Consider the following 12,092-nt stretch of genomic DNA (forward strand, 5'->3'; position numbering starts at 1 on the left):
GCTGAAGGGAAACGCCTGGTCCCGGGGTAACGCGCACCCGGGGGCCGGGGCGCGACCGCGGCCTTCGCTTCCGCTGCGGTTCGACCTGCCGGGAAAGCCACCGCCACGCACCCGGCTTTGGCACAGCCCAAAAGCAACGTGTGCCTGTTTGCCGCTCCGCCGGCCCCCGTACTGCTCAGGGACGTGCCAACACGGGCATTCAATCTGATGGGGGTCTCTTCGGTGCACAGTTATTGCTGGTGTCACCCGTCCGTCAGCTCCTGCACGTATTGCTGTTGTTTCGGAGTCAACAGTCGTGGCGACTGGATCAGTGCCCGGTCGGCAAGAAGCGTGGCTGAGAGGCGAGACGGGCAACGACCAAGTAACGGTAACACGATCATTTTCTCCAGCCATGTGTACAACATAGCTGACCCGCCACTGTATTCACTGCTCATGGCCTTTCCTGCCTGGATGCAACAGAAATAACAAAACAATTCTACTGCTGATCCAACAGCAATTTTTTTGTTTGCTTTAAAGAGCAAATTTCAAATAAATGTTTGAACACATTGTGCACAGTATTGTTTTACAGACGTAATTTTCTCCAAACTTTGCCAGTAAGTGATCTTTGAAAAGTTGCTCTGTCTCCTATCTTGGTTTTCTGTGCCTGTGGATGAAACAGTGAAACCAGAACTAGGCCTAGACCTAGGAGAGCCACAGACTGTAGTTCCTAGACATGCCATTAAACATGACCTGTCTCATTTCTCCCAGCTCAATGACAAATGTGTACAACTGCTACATAGCTAACTTACACCCCTGCCTTATGGGTGCTATTGGTCATCTTGAGTAAATGCGAGGAAACAGTTATTACTGCCTGACCGGATTTAGTCTTAGCTGAATGTCTGAGTAACAACAGAGATCAGATTTCAAACTACTGCTGTTTTTTGCATCTGGGGAATCGGCAATCTCATCTTCTGTTGAGGATTTGCCTGGGCAGGAAGCCATGTTATTACAGCTTCTCTTTAAAAGCCAAACACCTTCTGGTTTGGTTTGAAATCACTCGTACGTGCTTCGGAAGATGCACAGAATTTCTAAGACTTGCGGTGCTCCGTTTGCATTGTGATGCACCATACCAAGAGCAGTCCACCAGATGGTGCGGATGCAATAACAAGACCACCCCCCACTGGCCTACAAAAAAACCAAAATACACTTATAATCACTTCAGAATTCATGTTCTCCGTTTATTGATCATCTAGTTTCAATAAGCATTTTTTAGGCATCACAGCAGGGAAGAACTTTAGCATGACAGCGGAACAGCCCTTCTGATTTTTACAGAGAACTTCTCTGATGCATAAGGGGCAGCATGGAGAAATATAAAAAAGGAATTAGGATGGCCGTACTACTGCGATATTTATTGAAATTCCATGCTTTTTTTTTTTTTTTTCCCCTTTAACCCCAGTGATGCAGTTATCTGCAAAGCAGGCCACCATGGGTTGGGGGAAAAAACAGTCACATGTGGGGCAAGAACAAACAAAAAGCCAACTGTGATCACAGAAAAGTTAAATGTGCCATTTCCAGGCCTCCCAGAAGCTTTCAACGACCTGGACATTTGGCACCAGACCCTCAGCGGCCTCTTTCGTTAAGTCACTGGGCATTAGCCATACCTGCAGCTTGTACATCTTAACAGCATCCCACAGTAACGCTCCTGCTTTTGGAATATCTGGGTCATGTGGAATCACAAACCATCCGGATAAGCCAAAAAGAAGTGTGTTTATATCTGAATAAATTACAAAGAGGGGAACACACACTGCTGTGGAACTAACAGTTCTTCCATAGAACTGATGCAAGACTAACATTTTCCCTTTAAGAACAAGCAAGCAGCTCTTCTGGAGAACAAATGAGAAAAATAAAGCTTCAAGTTATTTTGTCAAGTTTACAGATGAGTCAGTTGTGAACTGTATGTGTTACTTAGGAAGACAAAACAGAGAACATTGTTGAACTTGCTGAAAGCAGCAAGTACCAATTATCTTGAATTGCTGCCAGCTCTTTAGATATACTGTGGAACAGGAAAAGGGCAGCCTGTGGTGGAAGAATGCCACTGCTAGGTTTAGGAAAGAGTAGCTTCTTCCCAGTGTTTTGTTTATGGAAAGAATGGCACCATGCCACCCAGACTCTGCACAGTCCCACTTCTTAGATAAGGGTAGGCAGCTGATGGGCAAGAAACCTCCTCTGAAGCAATTTTAGCCAAGTACTCAAACAGGAACTATAATCAGCTACTGTGTCTGGGCACTAATAGCTCTGAAGTACTGCACACATCTGCCTACCTACATGAGCAGGGTATCCTATTTAACTAACAATTTCTCAAAATAATTAGTTACAAAATATGTGTATGTGGACATTAAACATTTATGGTTATCTAAACAACCTGTAGGAGGAAGTAGTACCTTTGCTTGTAAGTCATCTTAGACTTACTAAATGGCTTTTTTGTCCCATGTGGCTGTCTTGCCACTATTAACTGTCATCTTCCACCCCAGCCCACCCCTCAAGAAACCTGCCGTATATGCCATTTAGTATATGCAACCTGAAATGAAGTCCAGCCCGCTAGCAAACTGGTACTGATGGCTTCTTACAAGATGACTCTTTAACCGTGGAACTCCTGCTTTATTAGTAGGTTACTCTGTGCTGTTCAAAGCTGTGGTAAACCTGCGACAGAGCAGAGAACAGTCAAGTAGTTGCAAGTTCCTCTATAAAGTTTCTTTGGCAGAAAGGTAGTTCAGGCAGGCTTGGAAAAGTCTTGTTACCAGACACTCCAACATTAGTATTAGCTCACTGGTGGGCCAAAGATGGTTACAAGAGGAAGAAATGTGCATGTTTTGTTTGCTTTAATTATTTCAAGATGAAATACAGTATGTCAAATTCAACAAACGTGTCCTGATGTTATGTTGTTGAAGATGTTCAGGTAAGTTGTGCTCCAACTGCAGCTACCCTTCCTATTTAAACACCCAAGACAGCCAGTTTGACACATTATTATTGGAAAAAATTATATTTTGGAAGAACTCACTACAGAAGGTGACAGAATTCCAAAAATCAAATTACATGAAAATATACATCGCAATTTTCTTTGTACATTAGGTAAGGAAAACTCTGAAGTAGAAGGCAAAGAATATGAAGGGCCACAGAAGAGAGAAAAGGGAAAAGGAAGGAAACTATTTCTGATACCAAACCCAGAAGTTAGTCATTTGAAAGCCTACAGATGTGCATGCTTGAATTCAACCTTGAGAAAAAACAAGCCTCCCACACACACACCCCCCACAAACAGGCAATGAAAAAGGCAAAAAAAAAAAAATTCGCCCATAAAAAGCAGCTCATTCCTATCTTGGACTAACTTAGTCAACTGAACTTCCAAATGAAAGCGCTCAAGTGCCTTTGAAGTTAAAAATCCAGCAGGCTGCTCAAGGGTGCTCCATGGCCAGTTTTATTGCTATACCCAATTCAAGAAGTATGTGCAATTGGGTTCAAAAAAAGGGGTGGGAAGAAGCGGGGGGGGGGGCGGGGGGAAGCACCTTTGAGACTACAAAGGTCATCATAAAAGAAGACACAAGTAATTGACAGCAAATCCTTTCAAGATTTAATTAGGAAAATTTTAAATTCTGATGGGGAAATAAAAAGGGAACATTTTTCAAAAAAGAAAAGATATACTAAGCTTTAATAAGCAAGAAATTTGAATTAAGCCTCAGTGGGTCAAAGGAAAATTGAATTGGGGGGGCAAGGGGGAAGCAAAAAACCCCCAAACCTTTATCCTAATTGGTTTTAGTTTGACATGCTTCATAAATTGTTGTGGTTGTTTGGTTTGTTTTTTTTTTTTTAAGTCATAGGAAACAATGAATAGGGAGAGAAAAACCTGCTAAAATCTTTAGAATTTACACGATTCTATTCCTAACTACAGACAGCATTATTTGGTACAATGTGTATTTGTGGATGTACATGAACAGTATATATATTATCCGGATCATGTTGTGCTATGTACACATCTTTACAATTCTTCCTGAAGGTTAAAGCAGTTCATTAGATTTCAAAATGCGTAATCATCTTGTGTTGGCACTTGTTAGGCTCTTGTCAGCATTGATAACTGGCATGTTTTATTGCAGCCCAGTTCCAGCCAGTGTTTGCCAACTTGTAATAACAGAAGTCCAGCAATAGGTGGGTAGAGTGCAGGAAAAAAAACAGTGCCATGTTTCTCAATTGGAGACCTACGAAGAAATCACAGGTATTAAAATAAACTCCTCATCATCCTCAATTATTTTAGACACGTTAAATAGTGTTTCAAGCTCAAGGCAGATAATCATTACTTGTTCAAGAGCTTTACATACCTCTAACCAGAAGATGCATAAATCCAAAATCACCTGAGAAAGACTTGAGTTAGTTCAGAATACTGTGTATCCAAGCTCAACTATCAGACTTTGAGGCTCCTGTTAATCGTGTTGCTTGTCAAGTGCAGAGTGTATAAACATTTGATTATGCACACATAGGGCTACAAACTTTTAGATTTATCACTGAAACTTCCATGTATCACTTAGGTGAACGATGGATGCTGCTTCAATAGCAATGTGCAGTACAAAATAGCATAGTAGTGCTTCATTAAGCCACCAAGTCAGACCGTGCTCGTTTGAAACCAGCTATACAGCCCCTCCTCATCCTATTCATCACCCTTCACTTAGAAGGAGTCACCAGGACTTAGAAAAGCTTTCACCTTCCAAAAAAGCAACTCAGCCAATTACTTAAATGTTTGTCATGAGCATTGTTTCACTATGGCCAAGTTCAACATGGCAACAGAGCTGAGGTTAGTTAAGGGTACTCTGGAGTATTACTCAGTTACTCCCTTTCTCTAAGAGAAAAAAACTGTCAGCTGCATTAACAATTCTCACACTGTAGTTATAAGCAGTTGTACAAGACATTCAGTTCCTTTGCTTAGTCTTTTTATTAATGTTAAGCATTTTTCATGCTTTCTCTATCGAGAAAGTTCTGTTCTATCAAATCATTTCTGCACAAGAGATACTGCAGTACTAGTTTGTCACAGATGGAGCCTTCCTCCGCCCCCGAAATTCATACAAAAGTGTAAGGAGGGGAGTATCTCCTGTATATAACTAGCTGGAGTATTTAGTAAGCTGTTCTAGTTGTTCAGACAGTACAACCCCTTCAAACTACATGCAATGCCGTATTTCTCCCCCCCCAAGTTTTGTATGCTGAAGCTAACTAGTACATACGGTTTTGGGCTTCTCCAGCCAAAGGGGTAAGCGTAGTTTATTTGCCAAACCAACTATTAAGAAAAGGCAGCTTCTACATGAAGCTGTTTTGCTTCAAAAAGCAAGAGTGGGAAATTATTAGCTAGTTGAGGAAGTTTTTCCTTGACATACCAAGATTAAAGAGACCAAAGGCCAGGTATTTAAGGGCCATGTTTTAATACAGAGCTTTCTACAAGAGCTTGTTGTAACAAAAAAAGAAAAAAGGTCCTATTAAAACTAGGATGGGATTGTTCAAATTACAGTATCTTAAGTCAGAAGCTCATTTTTAACAGGCTGGCATAAAATGTAAATACCGTATCAGCTACTCTCAAGTTAAAACTTATCCAGGCTGTCAGATAAGCTACAGTTCAGTTTCTAAGCAGAATGTAGCTGTTGTTCTGAAACTATTCCTAAGCCTTCCCCAGTAAAAAAAGTTTTTTGGGCTGCTGAAGAGAACACTACCTTTCTTGATATTACCAATGGGGAACATCTCAGCTTGATCCTTTCTGATATGCTGGTAGACTTTCTACTAAAATTCCCATAGACACCTGAAGCAATCCTTTCCAAATGGTTCCTAACAACCTCACTGAAAACCTACATGCAGCATGCCACCCACATCTGCAAGATAAACTCCATGTATATACACACACACGTGAAATTGAGATAGCAAGACAGGATGCTTTTAAGATTCAAACAAGTGTTCTTCACAATAATGAACATGAAAGACTGATTACTCCCTCCTATTACAGCTCTAATAACCCTTAAGCACTATTAATAAAGCAAGATGAATACTGATAAAGATAATTTTAACTTCTGAACAGCATAAATGCAAGAGCGCTAGAGAAGTTCCCCAAACTTGGCAGAAGGGGCTGTTACTGCATTTGGAAACTCTTTTAGTCTTCAGTATTGCATACAGCCAAAGAACTCCACTGAGACCATGCAGCTGAGAAGAAGAGTTTGGGGTTTTTGTTTGCTTTTGAGGAAAAAAGAAAAAATTAGTTCAGCAACACTTAAGCAGGAAATCCTCGACTCAGGTAACTGACTTGTCTTTAGAAGGATACTTACCCTGAAAAAAAGTGAAGCTACTAGCTGCTGAATAAGTGTCACTCAAAAGCAGTTTCTTGGCTTTTTCTTACACAGCGGGCAACTTTTCTTTTAAATTCTCCATTTCTGTCTTCTCTCCATTCTTTCTGTAATTGAATAGACAGCTTTCAGATGTCAGTCCTATAACAATGTACAAGTTCTAGGAAGACTCTTGGTGTTTATAGTTTTAGACATTAGCCATCTAGTCAACACCTAAATTTGCTTACAGTCATTAAGCTAGTCACTGAAAACCTCTGCGTTTCTATGCAAGCTGCTCCCAGGACAGTGAGGACGCAGCCTTTCCCCCTTGGATTTTAGGCATTCACCAAGGATGTTGCTACCAGTATTTCACAATGTCTAGGCTGAAATCTATTTACTCCAGCCCACAAAGTAGTAGCAAACTCAAACTGTAGACCGCAAGCTGTTACGGGTTAGAGACAACATCTTTAACTGCAGTGATGAAAAAAGGTACACAGCTGCTATGGAGCCAGTAGTTATTCTGAGACTTTTAGGACAGTTTCAACCCCTGCTCAATCTAGCCAGGACACTTCCAGGATAGAAATACAGAACTCTCAGTATTCAGAAGAGGCGCAGTAGTGTCCTTAGAAAGAAAACACCTCCTAGTTAGATATGGCTGAAAGATACTGGCTCCATGAGAAAGACCTTAACAGAATACTCAGCACACCTATGGGGACGGTCTCTGTGACAGGTATCTGATTTCAGAACTGTATAGATGAAGAACCAAGATAAAGATGAACAGGAAGATAAAAAGAGGTAAGTCTGAACCCAGAGATGTGCACACCATGGTATCACAAAAACCCACAGGAAAAAGTGCAGCTAGTTTGAAGTTTTTTGTGGCAGCCCCATGACGAGCTCAGATGAAAGCACAGAAGCTTGATACTAGTGTTGGGTGCTGCCGTAGGCACAAAGTGCTGAGAAAATATGAAGAACCCCTTATTTCATGCAATAAGCCCTACATTTCTTAGGTTTATGATATAAGCAATATCTTGTTACTGCAGGGGTGAGGACAGGGGTTAAAAAAAAAAACAAACCCACCCAAACCACACTGTTTTACCTGAAGTAACCTAACACAAAACACCTTTTCACCCCCTATTTGGAGTGAAAGTTGTAACTGGCATACCCTAACATTCACCACCTCCAAGCTCACCCAGCCAGTCAGCATGCTGGAAAGCCCAGCATGTGCTTTCACTGGAAAGATAAGACAAATAAGGCTACTAATTAATTTGGTTTTTTTCAGCAATTAATACAGCAAGCATTTGGTTCCTTGGATTGGGACATAGGACAGCTTATACAAGACGGCTCAAGGCCAAGAAAAGCACTGAATTTGTGCTCTCAGCTTCAGACTCTTAAGTTTTTGTTTTTACCTCTTACATTTGTAGTTCTATGAAGCAAGTATTCAGAATTGCATAGCAAGCGAAGTTTCCAATTTGACAGCAATCTCTCCAAAACTCTTATTTTTAGTTCATGAACTGTTCTATCTGCTTCTCGTAACATGTATTCAGGCTCCCATCCCTCATTTTTCTCCCCCACTCCAAGAGACAGTACTCCAACACATAGTTCATTTTTCCAGGAAGCAGGTATATCCCCTGCTCCTATAATGCTGTGACCTGCCTGGTAACACCCCACTCTCTAGACTCACTTAAAACCAGAAATTAATGACAGCAAAGTATCTTTTAGTAACTGCCAAAGATTGTTGCTGCAGTAAACTCATACTTAATAAACCAAATAGAAGACATCTTGACAGCAGCCCAGAATAAAGCACGAGCTGCTGATTCTTCATTACCCTGATGAGCACGTTCTGGTTAGTATGAAGAAGACACAGTCAACAATCCAGCAGGAGATGCTAAGCTGCTCAAGCAGCAGATTAAGTTTAAGAGTTACTTGGAACATCTAATACCTCAATCTGAAAAATAGTTCCTAGCATCCAAAGTGATGCCTCAGTGCTGCCTTCAGTCAGATTTGGATGTAAGTTTTTGTGCTCTCCAGCTGGGCTAGAAAATGCTGTGTTTCCTTAAGATTTTGTCAGCCTTTACCCTAAGGTTTAGGTAAACAAATGTATGGTTTTCTATCTAACATCTCTGAGGCAAAAAAAAGCCCAAACAAACCACTCCTGAAACAGCTGGCAGAAAGTAGAGCACAATACAGAAAGATTAAAAAGTTTGTGATGCTAGGAAGGTGACAGGCATAGCTAAAAGTATAAGCTTTCAAGCTACAGAATTCTAACTGTACTTTTAGCACTTCATTAATAACTTGCTCCTTCCAGTGCTCTCAGGTTGGTTTGCCAGCAGAAGATGTCCATGTGTCCTGAGGATTTGTTTCCACCAGTAGCATGACACTAGAAAGGGAGGTCCAATACTCAAAAGAATGTTAAATGGGGTAATTCTTCACTACAGCTTTTTGAGTTTTTCTTCCCATTAAGTTTGATCCACACAAGACCATTCCCATGATGATTTTTGAGCAGAGCTGAACCACCTTTGGAAACACTAACAGCATTGTAGATCAAAAGCTTCAGGAAACTAAACTCTCACCCCCACTTTGGGAAAGTACAGCTAACTTGACAGAGCAGGTTAACACTCCTCTACAAAACTTTGCACTTTCTGTTTACCATCTCCCTTTTCCTCACTCCCCCAGTTAAAAGACCCAGAAGTTCTCTTTTGTGAGAGAATAGCATTTGTTAGTCACTGCTGAACTGCAATTCAAGAGTAATTACAAGGAAAGTACATTAGTGTATCTCGGATGAATGGGTCCTCAAGTCTGTTCCCCTACTTCCCCCTAGAACTAAGAATTTTTTCCCTCCCCACCACAAATGGTTATTAGTCTAATTGCTATTCTGCGATAAATGCAGCTCTTCTAGAGAGCTGATAGCTGTGTTTATACACCCACACAGAATAGGCCATGCTCCAGAAACACTATGCTGCATGAAACACTTGCGTCTCACTGCTGACAGAATCCTTACTGAAGATTCACCCTGGTCTTCTACCTTAAACCAGGCCATTCTTCCTCACTCCTTCACCAGTCATTCTGGCCCGGGACAACACTTCCTCCAGAGTTGAAGGCCAGATGCCCAGTGAAGCTTTCAAGTACATTCTCAAACCACAGACCTACAGTCAAACCTGCTGCTTTAATCCATGGTCCAGGAAGACTGCTGTAGAGAGGTGAATGTAAAAAGTCACAGTATAATTATACTGAGGGACCTCACCACATTTTCTCGTTCCATTCAAAAATCAATAATCTTAACAGGTTACATAATTACCAAAACAAAAATTTGTGTGTTATACTAATGACACGCTAGGAGCCAAAAAAGGTTCCAGAATACATTAACTTCTGCAGCTAAACTTAATGGCAGTTGTAACTGCTGTATGTATATAACGACACAGGATTTTACAGCCAGCTTCCTTCAATTTTTTTTTTTTAAGACTAAAGGAGCAGAAGTTTATCCATTAAGTATCTCTGTGCAGAAGCCATTTACCATAAATAAATGCATTATTGCATAGGAGAAATTAAACCACTACCTATGATATTTGACAGCATCTTTCCTTTACAATCTGTATGATACTTCCCAGGGCTAACTAGTAATTCTGTTTCACAATATGATGCTTTTCCCAACAAAAAGGTAGCCTTAGCCTGTGATACAACAGGTTCTTCCAAAAGTTACTGTATTGTTTGTCCAACTAGAAAAAATCTTACCGCTGCATCAACATTAGCAGGAGAATCACCATTGGGATCTGCCAGCATAGAAATAACACTAATCATTATAGTTTCCACTGTGTGAATGGGAAGCCAGCGTTCCTCAGGTTTCTCATAGCCATATTTGTCTTCTCCAGGCTCATGAAGTATTGAAATGCAGACATCGCCATTCTTGTCAACTACAAAATAGAACAAGGCATAATTCAGTAATGAACAACATGCTGGCATTTCTTCAGGATAGTTATGGACCTGTTCATCTTCACTCCAGCTAGTCTGAAAACATGTTAGTGAAAACACTTCATAAAAAAAGCAAAGTAATTAACTATTACAGAACTCAATCTGTAATAAATAGGGCTTGGTGGAACTCTGTTACTATGCCTGGATTTCTGGCAGAGAAGGCACGTGAGGAGAAAGAACTCAATTCTAATATCATGCTGCACCTTTCAAGGCTAGATAGGCTCCCACTAAAGCTTTTTCTGTTAAGCTCAGCAAACTAGAGTGACTTTTTTTCTCCCCACAACAGCAGCATCAACTGGATATTACCGCTGGATATATTGGAATACGATTTAAGCTGCTGGAATTAGAAACTGCCTGACAAGTACTCCGGTATTTCCAGAGCTGCAATTGACACAGCAACAAAATATTCCCTCTGTTCCTTATGATGGGAGCACTGTGCTGGTCTCCTCCCAGCTTTCAACATCTACAACTTCAGTAACAACTTTAGAAGCTGAAAAGCATTCCCCCTTCCTATTCCTAAAAACCTCCTTCCATTTTATTTTGCCCTCCCATCTATGTCCAGCAGTCGATAAATAAATGAAACATTAGGAGTCATCGTCTTTGTAGGGACTAAGAGATGCTGTTATTCCTTTCATGCTTCACTGGGGAAGGGCAACCTTGGGCATTCTGTACTGAACTGCCAGGTTAGTAATACTAAGATGAAATATTTGAAGGTACAGTAAAAGGCAGCTATAGAAGTCAAGTTCCTCCTCAGACCAGAATTTCACACTTAGGTGGGGGGAAAAAAATAGCCCTGAACAGTAACCAAGAATTCAGTACCTTCTGAAAATACTTTAGGAGCAGTCTCTCAGAGCAGCACTATTAAAAACTCTGCCATGGTTATTACTTCTTTATGAAGTGAAGATTGTAAAGTAAACGCAGAGTTTCATATTTCTAAATTGAACAGAAATGTATCCATTTGTCTTCACCACATTTTAGTTCTTAATTGCAAAAAGAAATTGGAACTTTAACATTTCTTACCATTTGGATGCCAGATTTCTGTGATGAATTTCATTTTTGGCGGCCTCAGTGGATAGTCTTTCGGAAAAGTAAGATGAGCCTTGAAAACACCACCTTCACTGGGGAATCAAAAATACCTTAGTAGATTTTCTTGTAAGCTTAAGCTGAAGACTGGAACTTACTGATGTATCAAAAGCTCTAAGTTTACCCCTCACACAGCTTAACATCATGTTGGTAATTAACAGCACCAACATTTCCACATGCAGTGAAAAAGTTTCTAGATTGAGAAGATCCTGTCACAAGATACTGCCAGCTCCCCAACACTGTATCTTTTTTAGAATTAGGATGATGTTCCAGAAGAGAAAAAGCACACACACACACACACACACACAAAACTGCCAAGGCATTCACCATCAGGAATTACAACTTACATTTTTCCTCCCAGTACATTTATTAATAGAAAAAAAAACAAATATTACTAATAACTCCCCTTCTCAAGTACAGCCCAGCAGATACCTATTTATTTTCCTCCTTTAGACACCTCAGTCCTAATTTCTTGACATCAGTCTGCAGCAGTGAGCCTCAGTGAAAAGTTACAGAAGACTTTATACTGTGTCTATAGCATTACTTTGTAAAAAGACTTCCTATACTACCTTTGCAACACTAAGCTAAAGGGACTGAGACATGACAGTGAGGTGTTCTGCATTGTAGTTACCCACTGAACTGGAAAACAGTAATAAACAAAAGACATTCAGTTTTCATGCGGCATTACAGGCCCATATTTAACTGAGGTAATGGTTTGTTGTT

At 40.6% G+C, this 12,092-nt stretch overlaps 1 long non-coding RNA gene across 1 annotated transcript; it reads right to left on the reverse strand.

The window, feature by feature from the left end:
* Positions 1–3,003: 3,003 nt before the first annotated feature.
* On the reverse strand, positions 3,004–11,404 carry LOC104622177. Its single transcript, XR_738049.1, has 4 exons — positions 11,307–11,404; positions 10,050–10,228; positions 6,324–6,448; positions 3,004–4,226 (listed from the first exon to the last, which is right to left on the reverse strand). It is a non-coding gene; the product is annotated as an uncharacterized LOC104622177 (long non-coding RNA).
* Between the last annotated feature and the right edge of the window lie 688 nt (positions 11,405–12,092).

This window comes from Phaethon lepturus, unplaced genomic scaffold (genome assembly GCF_000687285.1).
Source record: "Phaethon lepturus isolate BGI_N335 unplaced genomic scaffold, ASM68728v1 scaffold56896, whole genome shotgun sequence".
NCBI lineage: Eukaryota > Metazoa > Chordata > Aves > Phaethontiformes > Phaethontidae > Phaethon > Phaethon lepturus.